This window comes from Notamacropus eugenii, chromosome 6 (genome assembly GCF_028372415.1).
Source record: "Notamacropus eugenii isolate mMacEug1 chromosome 6, mMacEug1.pri_v2, whole genome shotgun sequence".
Taxonomy (NCBI): domain Eukaryota; kingdom Metazoa; phylum Chordata; class Mammalia; order Diprotodontia; family Macropodidae; genus Notamacropus; species Notamacropus eugenii.
This window is the reverse complement of record NC_092877.1, coordinates 177,319,894-177,333,841: the sequence shown is the minus strand read 5'-3', so window position 1 is coordinate 177,333,841 and position 13,948 is coordinate 177,319,894. Positions and strand designations below refer to the sequence as shown.

The following is a 13,948-nucleotide window of genomic DNA, read 5'->3' as shown; positions in this document are numbered from 1 at the left end:
CTGAGGTATAAGCACAAATTGAAACAGTTTCTGTTCATAAGAAACAAAGATTCTAATGGGGGAAGACAAATAGAACACATATATAAATACGAATACATGCCAAATATACAAAACTAATCAAATGTAAATCTGTTCAAATTGCTTTATGAGGTAGTCTGGGAAGGAGGGCATTAACAGTTGGAGAGATCAGAAAATTTTTCATGCAGAAGTTGGTGCATTACCTACATTGTAAAGGAGGAGAGGGGCCTACTGAGCAGATAAGGAGGGATCCAGTTCCAGGAAATTGGTCAACTGACATGTTTTAAGCACCAGGCTTTGTACGAAAAGCTGGGGATATGGAGAAAGTCAACCTCCTACTCTCCCCTCCCCCCTAAATATAGTAAAAATCCAATATCTGCTCTCTAGGAGCACACAATGTAATGGGAAAACAGTATGCAAGCAACTATATGCAAGCAATATAATATATATAAATAAATATGTTTTTATATATATGACATGTTGAGAAGTAGTCTCAGAAGTGAGGAACTAGGATTAAGAAGGATTAGGGAAGACTTCTTTTAAAATGTTATTATTTTTTCTATTTTAAACTTATATACTGTAACAAATATACAGTAAGTAAAGAATAAAACATTGCCATATGCACAGCAGACCATAAGAGAGAATTCAAAATATACAACAATTAATTTCCATGTTAAGAAAACCTATATAATAAATACTACACATTGTGTTCCAAACTGCCCACCTTTGCTTTCTTGTAATATTTTTTGTTCTGTTCTGTGCACTTTTTACTTCGTTCTCCCCCTCCACTTCCTATTTCCCTCCCCCAAGAAGGTTACAATTAAGTATGGACTATATCTATACATATACACACATCCATACACGTAAATACATATATCTATATACCTATACACATTCACACAAACATATTATATATATACTTACATACACATGCATATACTTAGCTGTCTATAATGATACTCATATATAGACATATATATTCTTATGCATCTATGTAAGACTGTATTACATTTTTTTGTTCTGTTTCTCTGAGGGTGGATGATATCTTCCTTCATAGGTCCAAGTCTTTCCAGGAAAGGCAGAAGGTGGGACTTCAACTGAGTCTTGAAGGAAGCCAAGGAAGTCAGAGTTGGAAGATTGAGCATCTGGAGCAAGGAATAGCAGGAAGGTCAGTATCACTGGATCAAAGAGTATGTGGAGAATAAGGTTTAAGAGGATTGGAAAGATAAGAAAGGACCAGGTCATGGATGGCTTTGAAAGCCAAAAGAAGATTTTGTATTTAACCCTGTAGGTAACAGGAAGCCACTAGCCTTTATTGAATTAGAGCTACATAAGGACTTGAATTTTAGGAAGATCACTTTGACAGCTGAGTGGGGAGGACAGACTGGAGTGGGAAGAGAGGAGGCACTGAGGCCAATCAGCAGGCTGTTTCAGGAAGGTGATGATGAGGGCTTACATCAGGGTAGGTGAAGTACAGGAAGAGAAAAGGATGCATGGTTACAAAGTCAGAAACAAGACTTGAGCACTGACTGGAATCCAGGATGACACAAATTTCATGTCTAGGTGACTGGGAGAATAGTAGTACCCTTAACAATTATAAGGAAATTATGAAAAGTGGCTTTAGGGGTTAGAAAATCAGTTTTGAATTTAAGATATCTATGGGACGTTGAGTTTAAAAGGCAATTGAAGGTGTGAGACTAGTAGTCAAGACAGAGTAGAGCTGGACAAGCATATCCGAGAGTCATCTTCATAAAGATGGTCATTGAAACTATGGAAACTGATGAGATCACAAAGTGTAAAAGTATAGAGGGTGGGCTCAGGACAAAACCTTAGGGGACCCCCAATGTTAGTGTGTGTGACCTGGATAAATAAATATCCAGGAAAGGACATAGAGAAAGAATAATCAGAAAGATATGGTGAGAATCAGGAGGGAACAATGCCACCAAAACCTAGAAAGAAGATAAAATTAAGGAAAAGAGTTTGATAGACACTGAAAGACTGCAGAAACATCAAGAAGGTGAGGATGGAAACATGGTTTTTGAATTTGGCGACTAAGAGATCATTGTTAATGTTGGAGAGAGTATTTTCAGTAAAATTATAAGATCAGAACACAGTCTACAAAAAGTTAAGAAGAGAGAAAGAGGAAAGGAAGTACAGTGGTGCTATGGATTGGGGTACAGGGCTTGGAGTTAAGAATACCTCAGGTCACATCTAGCCTTAGATGTCTAGTAGCTGTGTGACCCTGGGCAAGTCACTTAACCTCTGATTGCCTTAATCCACTGGATTTGCCAAAAACGTAATTTTTTGTGGCCTAAGTGGCATCACAAAAAGTCGGACATTTTTGAAAGGGCTGAACAATACCCAAAACAAAAAGAGGAAAGGAAATAGAATCACCTATTGTAGAGCTACTTCTCAAGGAGTACAGTAGGCTTGTAGTCAGGAAGAATGGAGTTCAAATTAGCCCTCAAACACTTACTGACTATGTAACCCTGGATGAATAACCTCTCCATGTCTCAGTTTCCTCATATGTAAAAAATGGGGATGATCATAGCACTTATTTTCCAGGATTGTTGTAATGATCAAATTAGAAATAATTGTAAAACACTTAACACAGTGCCTGGCACATAGAAAGCAGTATATACATGTTACTTATGATTAGGAGACATGGGCGTATTTGTATGCATTTGAGAAGTAGCCAGTCAAAGAGAAGGGATGAGAGCAACCTGCTGGAAAAGGTGGGAAGGAATGGGACCACTTGTGCATGGGACATGACCAGTGTAAAGAAACTAAATGAGAGATAGATTATAGTGTGTGAAGAATATAGAGAAGGCCAGTTTAGCTACATGTCAGAGTGTGAGAGGGTCAATAATATTTATTGGAAAGATAAGTTAGAGGCAGTTTGTGTAGGAATTTGTAAGGTAAACAGAGGATTTTATATTGTATCTTACAGACAATGGGAAGGCACCAGAGATGGTTGAATATGAGAGTCAAATGGTCAGATGTACACTTAAGCGAAATTAGTTTAATGACATTGTGGAAAATGGATTTGAATGAGGAAAGACTTGAGGCAGGGAGGTCAATTATGAAGCTGTTGCCATAATGAAGGTGAGGAGATGTATTGCAAGACACTTAGGTATTCTTGAAGGTAAACATATAAAACCCTCCTTCCTCTCCCCTACTTGACTCTTTACCTTATTAATTATCTCATATTGAATTCAAAGGCAATCAAGATGGTACATTCTAATATTTCCTCATAAATTATTAAAAGTGCAAAAATTCAACTCATTATTTAATTAGCTTTTTGCTGCCACACTGGTTTATAAAACCCACAGAAACCTCTTTTCCTATAAACCTTTCCTCTCTCAGTTTCAACCCCACAGGTTAGACAAATATCATTGTTATTAGTTGAATAATTTATCAGCATCAGGAATATCTGAGTTCAGATCCCACCTCTGATGCATAGTAGCTGTGTGAACTAGGCAAGTCATTACATTTCACAGAGCAGCAGAATGTCAGTTGCAGAAAATATGTCTATCTTCTTTAGTAGAGGCAATTATTCATAGGGAGCACCCTACAAAGAAAAATATTACCAGTCTGGTTAAAGACAACACACAACCATTTATACAGAATATAGAAACAGAAAAATATCCAAAGATATATCCGCCTATTAAGTAGGTACCTTTCATTTGGCTAAATAAGCTATTGTATATGCCTATATTAGATGTTACTATGCTGCAGGAAATGATGAAAGTGATGAATATGGAGTAGTACAGAATATATTGGTGTGAAGTCATGCAAAGTGAAAGAATCAGAGTCAAGAAAACAACATACATGTAACCACAAAGATGTAAATGGAGAGAATAACCATGCATCAAAACAAAATGAAAAGCAAATGTTTCAGAGTTATAAAGAACAAGCCTAGCTTGAATGAGATTTAAGAATTCGCTCTTCCCCTTTCCTCCCATCCTTTAAGAGCTGGGAGATCCACAAGTATTGTACATTGCACATATTTTCACTTTGATATGTAGATCAATTATGTTGTTTTTCCCTTTTTTCTTTTCCTTAAAAATATTACCTGTTATATCTGGAAAAGTAGAAAGAGATGATATACTCAGGTCAGGGAATCTATGTTGATGTAATAAAAATCAAACCCAAAATGTATCAAATTTGAAATGTCAAAGCTAGAGTTATCACTAAACAACAGCTCTAACTCCCAACTCTGCACAGACACTGGAACTCTAATCCAACAATTCAGTACTTTGAAGTTGGCAGTTAAAGTCTCAGGAATTCTTTTTGGTTTTTCTTAAAATGTCTCTTTAGATACTCTCAAAAGTCATGATTAGCTCTCCAGATTTCTTAGACTCTATTCCCATAACAATTCACCAAATCACAGAACTTTCTTAGTCTCCCCTCTGTGCTTCACACACTCTCAGAAATGACAATTAACTGTCATTCTCAAAGATTGTAATCCCTATTTTCTCTATGGGATGAGCTGGTTAATATCAAGTTATTAACTCAGTTTACTATCTGAGCCACTGACACAGCTGATAAGGTTTTATAATTGGCTGGATGTGAGAAAAGGGAGATTCAAATATGATTCAAAATTTTGAAACTTGGATAACTATGGTAAGTGAGTTTCATGAAAAGTAAGGAGAAATGGAGTAACTTAAGGAAAAAAAAATTGTGGATCACATTTAAGAGCTGGATTTGAGTTTGAAGAAATTGGTGAGGAGGAAAGTTAAAATTATTTAGAGATGTGTAATTTGTTATTGCAAATATTCTTAAGAAGAATTCACGAGAGTGTAGTAGATACTCAGAAGAGGCAGAGATTAATTCCATCTGGATTGATCAGAGAAAATTTTATGAAGGAAATAGTTAAGTTCCATGTTGAAAGATGAGTAGTATTTGGATAAATAGAATGGGTTGAGGGCATTCCACATATTAAGAACAGCAGAAACAAAGTAAGGGAGGAAAAGAAATGTCATCCATCAACTGTAAAGCATGCCCTTTGAGATGTATTTCTAGGAAGGGAAATGGATGGGTGTTGATTTGATGATACTCTTTTATTCAAATTCTCTTTAGTCTGTGAATAAAATGCTCAAGATGTTGGATCAACTTATAAAATGGCTACATAGGTATGTAGTTGGTAGCTACGAACAATGTAAAACTAATCAACTCATATGCTCCTCACTTGCATGACCTTTTTTTTTCATTAGCACAGTGGCCACAAGTCAATACAGAATGATGGAGTATGAGATACAACATTTAACTCTCTGAGCTCATGACAAACATGCTTTTTCAATTTCACAAGACATAGATTTGGCCTAAATATTCTATTTTTTTGATGATATTAATGTAAAATGCAAATTTAATGGAGAAACTGGATTGTGAGGGACAAGTACTTACGAGTATGTGCGGATTTACCTATTCTGTGGGCTTGTATAGAGCATGTACAACTATTTTTCAGCCTACTTCCAATTCAACCATGTATAGAGGCTTGATGAGACTACTTTTGGCCAATAGTGACTTGTGGGTCTGATGCTTTGTGGTGAGGAAGAGTCCTTTAGCTGATTTTGGATCTGAAGGAGGTGATGATGTAGAAAGTGATGAACCATAACTTAGTTAGCATGCAAAAGAATTAGTAGTCCCTCCCTTGAAACTTTCCTTCATTTTTTTTTTCGTAGTAGTGCTTTTTCTTCCTGATGATGAGGGAAGCAAGAACTGCTAGGGGAAGAAGAACTACTTTACCTCCCACCTGGCTATGGTGCTTGTTTTTTTGTTTATTCATCTTAATGTCTAGTAAATAAGTATCCAGAAAAAAAAACTGACCATGTGTATCGCCAAGGTAATATTCACAGCATTGACAGCAACCATGAATATGCTGGCATAGTTCTGAATTGCAAAGTGTAATGGATTCTCCATATAAAAGGCAGAAGAAAAACATTTATTCAGACACCAGAAAACAAATTCCCAACACCAGAAAGCCAAATACATCATAGTAACCAAGCAATTAAGGCACATTAGCAGTTCCATGGACGATGCCATTCCCAAGCCTCCCCCTTCCCTTTTTCCCCCAAGTTAACACTCACTATTCTAGCCATATACCTTCCTGTGTCCTCTCTCTCTGCTGCTCTAACCACTCTCATCAACTTCCTCCCAACTCTGCTCCGCCCTTCCTGTTCTACCTGTTCAGTAAGCTCCTTCCACCACATGTGACTAAAGCTTCCATGTGATCCTATTAATGGGTGCGAAAGATCTTCAAATTAAGCAAAAGTACATTAACAATACACCATGTTGACTTTGTGTATTTCTAAAGGTGAGAAAAGTAATCAAAGGACTCAGAAAACAAAGAAACACCCCTTCCAAAAAATCCCCCAACACCCTGGAGATACAAGTGGAATGCATCAGAAGTTGTAGTTATAGCTAATGACAGAGGAAGTGCCTGAAAATGGACCTGAAAACGTCACCCAAGGAGGGAATCTGATGGAGGATCCATCTCTTTAAAGGAACTGATTCTTGAAGCTCAGACTAGAGTTACACCTAAGGTATGACGATTTTCTGGTTAGGGAGTTTAACATTAACTCTTGGCCCTATGTGTTCTCTTTATTATTTTTTTTTTCCCCCAAATAACTTTTATTGTTGCATTTAAGGCTACTCTCCTCAGGCATTTTTCATGTGTTCAAAGGGAACTCAGTTTGTAACTCAGTTTGGGTTTGGGTTGTTTTGTTCTTGTTATACCTTTTTCTATAACAATTGTTCTTCCTATATTCTCTCAGTACATAGGCTCTTCTAAAAACTAAGAGTTGATTAACCTTGGGGGCACACTGGCTTCAAGCAATAATATGGGTAGTTAAAACTCCTTGGAAGTTTCCTAGACCCTTGAAAGGAGAAATCTTTAGTTGTCCTCTTGGACATAATCTTCTAGTGCAAATATGAGTTAATAAAGTTATCCCAGGGAGAGTACAGCACAAATATCATATGTTAAAGTATAAGACTGTACCTTTAAAATGGACAAAAATATTATTATGTAACCAAGACATTGAGTGACTTTTTCAGAGCCACAGATCAAGTTAACACCACAATTAAGAATAGATCTTATATATTTCTGAACTTAGCATACCAGATACCATTGCAACTTCAGACTTAGTGGTAAAATTTTGTATCCTTATATGCTTTAACATGAAGAATGATTTTATGGGATTAAAAATCATACATTCTCCCAAGTCTGTAAAGACAACCTGACCTGATAAGTGAAAATATTCTGGAAATCAATACACCATAGAATGTTTACTGATAAAAAAAAAATATGTCTACTGATAGAACTCTCATGAGCAATTTGAGGTGAGGCCAATTTTTTTTTTTTGCTTCAGGAGTTTATGCCAACAAGGAAAAAATGAAATATATCCACTGGGGAACATTGTGAATCTGATAGCTTTAAGAATTGTATTAACTGTGGAAGAATATTGTATTAGGTATAACTGGCAGTTGTTAGCATCTTGAAAAATTCAGCATTCAGTTTTCTGGGTTTGTGTTCCCAAATAAACCCTGAAGGGATTGTGACCTTGGAAAATCTCTTTGAGCTTCACTGAGTTTTAAAATCTTAAATTAAGATCCTGCCATGGGGAGACTATTGCAGATAAGGTAAAATAAAACTTAGTTGGATATTGAAATAGTTTGGGCTAACAATATGAATGTGAATTGTTAATTAAAGAGCCTCATCCCAAGGCTAAATTTAAACTTTTGTTTGACTCATAAGATTGGCTTCCTTAGTTTTCATTGCTTTGATTGCATTTATACATCTCTCAACTTCACAATGAGAGGAAACCTTGTAAGTCTGGAGGAAACAAATGTTTCAGTTTAGAAACCAAGAATATTTCTATAGTTTCTCTTAAAATGAGAAAAAGTTTGTTCTTAATTCTGAACATTTGTATCCCATATCTAACTTTAATACTCCAATGAATCCATCATCTCATCAATGTGGGCATTTTTTACAATAATATGAATCACTTCCTATTTATGTGTAATGTTTCTGTGTAACCCTTCCCTATTCCTTAATATATATTCTCCAAGGAAGGCTACCCTACCTGTAGGGGGACTTTAATATTTCAAGGATATTAGTCCATGACCAGCCCATGTTTTTCCCAAGCATCTCTCTTGTGGCATCCTTTACATAATTTCTTCTCAGTTCCTATTTGATAATGTGTTGCAACCTATTGGAACCACCATGAAACTCTAAATTGCCTTTTGGGTGACTTTCAACCTGAATTCCTCAGTGTCTTTGGATTTTAAGATTTACCCTTATATAACATCACCAAAAGAATATTTGAAATGACAGGCTTTTGTTTCAGAGAGAAGCCAACTGGGGTTATGCAATTCCAAAAGTCAGTGCAGGATATTTAGTCTGCAGCTTACTTTCTGTTTGATGATCTCTCTGATGGATGAACTCTTTATGATCATTCATCCAACTATATACCATATTCTTGAAAAGAAGCCCGATTAATCTCTCTCTGTGTGTGTGTGTGTGTGTGTGTGTGTGTGTGTGTGTGTGTGTGTGTAGGTAGGTAGTTAAACCACATTCTACTTAGCAATTCTGGATCATTTAATTTAGTCATAATATTAGAAGATGATGTAGAATTATTGCTCCCATCAAATATGGGAACTGACTGAACAAAATTATTGTAAAGAAATGACAAAATTACCAAAATTACCTTCATATTAGATTCAGAGTTTTGTATCCATGGTATTTTGTCTAGGCACCAAAATCCAAGTTATACTAAGTTTGCATGAAGTCAAGAGAGTTTCCATTTATCTAAGTAGATATCAGCCTTTGTAAACTAAAAAAGTGACTTGATCAAAGAAATACAAAGCATTTGACTTCTATTCATTTTTAACACTAAATAATTTTGTTGAAAATTTTCTATCATTGCTATGGTGGATTGGACTAAAATAAAAGTGTCAAATATGTATCACTCTCTCCACTAGAAAAATCAAAATTATAAGCATAAATTTCATAAGAAAGATGTCATTATAGAGGCCCAATGTTTTGTTTCCTATATTATAAGCATTGGTTTCAATTATTAACAAAGCTAAGGAGAATTTTAACATACCTCATTGAATTAATAGAAAATTTCAGTTTCTTTTTCTCTTTTAGTACAGAGTACGAGGCCAGTAGTTAGGAAAATTTTGGTTCAAATCTGGCTTCAGATCACAGTTGACTGTGGGAGTCTAGATGAGTCACTTCACCTCTGTCTTCCTCAGTTTTGCTAACTGTAAAATGCGAATAAAAATGGTATCTGCTAATCTTGTGAGGATCAAATGAGATAATTTTTGTAAAGCATTTAACAAGTACATAGACCATAGATGGCACTCAATAAATGCTTATTGCTTTCCTTTCCCTACTCTTGTTTATTTTATTATATTACATTAATATTCTGTGTGTGTATACAGTATATATATATATACATATATATATTAATAGAAGTAAGTAGATATTTCCATTTGCTCTCTGTCTTGTATTATAAATTTGTGTCTGTCTCTAACACAAATTAGCAAGTTTGTTGCAACAAGAGTATATAGATCATATTTTATTCTTCTACCTAAAACCAATATCAATTTTAAATCCTAAGAGATGTATATTCATGGTCAAATTGGATGTTGCCAGGGGAGGAGCCAAGATGGCAGAGTAGAAACTGGGATCTGCTTGAACTCTTCTCTCAAACTCCTCAAAAAACCTGTAAAAAATGACTCTAAACAAATTCTAGAACAGCAGAAGCCACAAAATTACAGACTGAAACAAATTTCCAGCCCAAGACAATCTGGAAGGTTGAAAGGAAGGGTCTATCCCCCCAAGCTGGGAGCTGAGTACAGTTCAACTAGGGCCATGCCAGCATGGACAGAGCTGGAGCAGCCTTAGGGGATTAAATCAGAGGTGGCTGCAACAGTTTCCAGACTTCTCAACCCACATACAGTAAAGGCAGCTTTGAAGGACAATGGGAAAGGTCTCTCACCTGGCTGAGAGGGGAACATGGTCTGGTCCTAGCCCTGCCCCAAGGGCGGCAGCAGCCACTGTCAAAGCTGTACTTCTGGGGCTCTCTACTTAACAAAGAGCTCAAGAGTCAGGTTATTGACTGACAGGATGAACAAGTTGGGGAGAAAAAAACAGACTATAGATTATTAGTTTTTCAGTGAAAAGGTATCTTTTTATGTCACTGGTGATGAGGAAGATCAAGGCATACAACTAGAAAAAGATGACAAAGTTGAGACTCCTGCATCCAAAGCCTCCAAGAAAAATATGAATTGGTCTCAGGTCATGGAAGAGCTCAAAAAGGATGTTGAAAATCAATTAAGAGAAGTAGCGGAAAAAATGGGAAGAGAAATGAGAGTGTTGCAAGAAAATCATGAAAATTAACTCAACAGCTTGCTAAAGGAGATCCCCCCAAAATGCTGTAGAAAATAGCAGCTTTATAATTAGACTAACCCAAAAAGCAAAAGATGGATAAAAGGTCAATTAGGAGAAGAATGCCTCAAAAAACAGAATGGACCAAATGGAAAAAGAGGTCCAAATGCTCACTGAAGAAAATAATTCTTTAAAAATTAGAATGGAGCAAATGGAAGCTAATGACTTTATGAGAAATCAAGAAACTGTAAAACAAAACCAATAGAATGAAAAAATAGAAGAAAATGTGAAGTATTTCAGTAAAAAAAACAAATTGGATGTTGTTTATTTTGGTTTTGTCAAAATTCTCCTAAAAGAATTTTTTACCTTCATATAATTTTAAAGTAGTTGTCATTCTTTGAGAAAAATGTTAAAATTCTGTTTTCTGACCTTTCTGTGTAAGTTTATATCAGTTAATTTGGAATTTAGGATTCAATTAAATATCCACTTAAAATACATCCCTTTTGCTATTTATTATTGTGACAAATTATAATTTAAACTCTTAATTAAATAGGAAATGATGTAACTAAGCAGCAGTATGATGTATTGAGAAAAGCACTAGACTTATATTTAAGTGATCACTTCAAACAAAAGAGATACATTTATTCCAGCTTTGAAAAAGCTTTAAAAATTCTAACTTTAAAAACTTTAATAAGAAGAAATGCCTACAAATAAATTAAAATAACAATACCAAAATAAAAGAAGAAAGTCTAATGTGGAAATATTAAAAGAAAATCATAATAGAAAGACTGAAAAATGAGAAAAATATTATTATGTTTGATAATTCTTAGAGACTGTGAAGCAAGGATAAATCTCTAGAATAAAGGAATAATATAATGATAATAATAATAATAATAACAACTAAAGTTTGCACAATGGAAAATGGAACCACTGCAAAGAACTGTAGATTGGTTGTGAAGCGTAATAGAATTAAGGTAAAATATGAGGAAGGAAATTAGAGTTTATGAATAAAATATAAAAGATAAAGAAAATAATCATGGTGCAATGGAAAGAGGCCTAAGTTCATAGTCAAAGGACTTGAGCTTAAATGCCATCTCTACACTTACTTACCTATGTGACCTTGAATAGTCACTCTTAAGTTTCTTCATCTGTAATAATATTTGTAAGGCATTTTACAAATATACTATTTTGTCTTCAGAAGAACCTTGGGAGTTGGGTGCTATTGTTATTTCCATTTTACTGATGAGGAAGCTAAGGTAGACAAAGGTAAAATGACTGGTTTAGAAGATCACCCAAGAAGTATGTGTCTGAGGTTAAATTTGAACTCCAGTCTTCCTGACTCCAGATACCATGTTCTTTTTAGAGTGTAATCTACTTGCGGGGATTGAACTAGATAACCTCTATGGTCAGTTCCAATTCTGACTCTATGATTTGACTTATTGGATATAAGTTCCTTGAGATAATGACCATTTCATTTTAATCTTTGTGTGCTCAGTATTTAGTACAGTGTCTTGCTCATTTTTTGATAAATTGTGACATAATTAAACTGAATAAAGCAATGAAAATTCTGAAAAAAAAAGTGATGAAAAATACAGAGATGAAACAAATGTGAAAAAATAATCAAGGTGCCAAAGTTATATTTCAAAGCAACCAAATTTGAAGACAAAGCAGGGTGTGTAGATTTGGTCATCTAGAAAAAGAAGATCAAACTAAGATCCTGAATAATTCATTTTCTGGAAACAATGTAATACAGTTGTCTGGTTGTATTGTTGAAGAGAAAAAAGTACAGGAATCTAAATGACTGTATTGCTATGAAACCTCAAGTTTAATTCTCTAAGAAATATGGCTGCCAAGGTTTTGCATTTTCTATCTAGGTACCAGCCTTGTAAGCAGAAAAGAAGAGGCAGTTAATATATCAAGGACAAAGGTCATTAATGAGAATTTAAAAATAATTAATAAGCTTTAATATGAAATGGAATTCCCTGGGGTCAGTTTGCTTTCTAACATAAATTGAAGAAAATGTATAAATCTTCAAAGAGCTCCTTTTATCAGTTAATAAGAATGACATTTTTTTTGGCATGAGAAACTCCCAGTGTGGGAGCTACTTTCAATGCATATAAAAACTCATCTATGACTTAGCACATAACTCCTATCTAGCTGCTAATGAAAGGTTAAGTAACCTGCCTAGAGTCACACAGCTAGTAGTATGGGAACAAGGATTTAAATTTAGATCTTCCTGACTCCTTGTATGAAAATCTATCCACTAGGCTATTTGATTCTTTTTTAAAATTTATTCATTTAACTTTTAACATTCATTTTCACAAAATTTTGGGTTGCAAATTTTCTCCCCATTTCTCCCCTCCCCCTACCCCAAAATTAGGCTATTTGATTCTAATCAATACTAGAAACAACATAAAGCATGTAATTGTATTAATTGATTGTAATAAGCCTCCAGTGAAATGTAGTACTCATTTATGCTAAAATGCTTTTGCAAAAGAAAGAAAGGAAAGGGACTTCAGTGAAAATTTTAAAGAAAGCATTTCTTTAAAAACAAGAACCAACATAATTTGGGCCAGAGAAACCCTAGAAGTTTTCCTAATAAGGTCAGGAGCAAATCAGTTTACTTTCACTTAGTATTTGAATGTTCACGGTAGCAAAGATATAACCATAGCAAACAAGGGACAAAATTATTTGTGTGTGTGTGTGTGAGTGTGTATACCTTCATACATATATACACATATGTATATACACACACAGATATATACAGTCCTGTATGTATATATACATATATCCACATAAATACATACATACGCATTTACATATGTATACATACACACCTATGTGTATACATATATACAAATATATATACACACATACATACATGAACAGGAGTGTGCTGCTAAATATTTAACAACTAGCTGTCTGGAAACAAAAGTATAAATGATACATTTTTCGTTTTGGTAAATAGTATTTTATTTTTTTAAGTTGCATTTAAAGATAGCTTTCAACATTCATTTTTTATAAGATTATGAGTACCCAATTTTTCTCCTTCCCCTCTCCCCTCCTTAAGAAAGCAAGCAATCTGATATAGGTTATAAACGTGCAGTCATGTTAAACATATTTCCACATTAGTCATGTTGTAAAAAAGGAAACAGAACAAAAGGAAAAAAAAAACCATGAATAAAAAAAAGAAAGTGGAAAGAGTATGCCTTGAGTTGTGTTCAGACTCCATCAGTTCTTTCTCTGTATGTCAATAGAATTTTTCATCATGAGCCTTTCAGTGTTGTCTTGGATCATTGTAGTGCTGAGAAGAGCTAGTCTATCATAGCTGATCCTTGTACAATGTTGTTGTTACTATGCACAATGTTCTCCTGCTTCTACTCACTTTATTCAATTCATGTTTTTCTGAAATCCACCTGGTCATCATTTCTTATAGAACAATAGTATTCCATTATATTTGTATACCACAACCTGTTGGAACTTTTCCCAGTTGATGAACATTCCCTCAGTTTCCAATTCTTTGCCAGCATAGAA

The 13,948-nt window shown here is 34.7% G+C and overlaps 1 long non-coding RNA gene across 2 annotated transcripts in view; it reads left to right on the top strand.

Annotated features, from left to right (window-relative positions):
- Positions 1-1,060: 1,060 nt before the first annotated feature.
- Positions 1,061-13,948, top strand: part of LOC140511041 (uncharacterized) — a 120,166-nt gene continuing 107,278 nt past the window's right edge. The window contains exons 1-2 of one of the 2 annotated variants that reach the window (XR_011969418.1): positions 1,061-1,186; positions 6,335-6,563. This is a non-coding gene — a long non-coding RNA (uncharacterized lncRNA). Of the gene's footprint in view, positions 1,187-1,864; positions 2,036-6,334; positions 6,564-13,948 lie in introns of those variants that run through there. The other variant, XR_011969417.1, reaches the window with a different exon arrangement.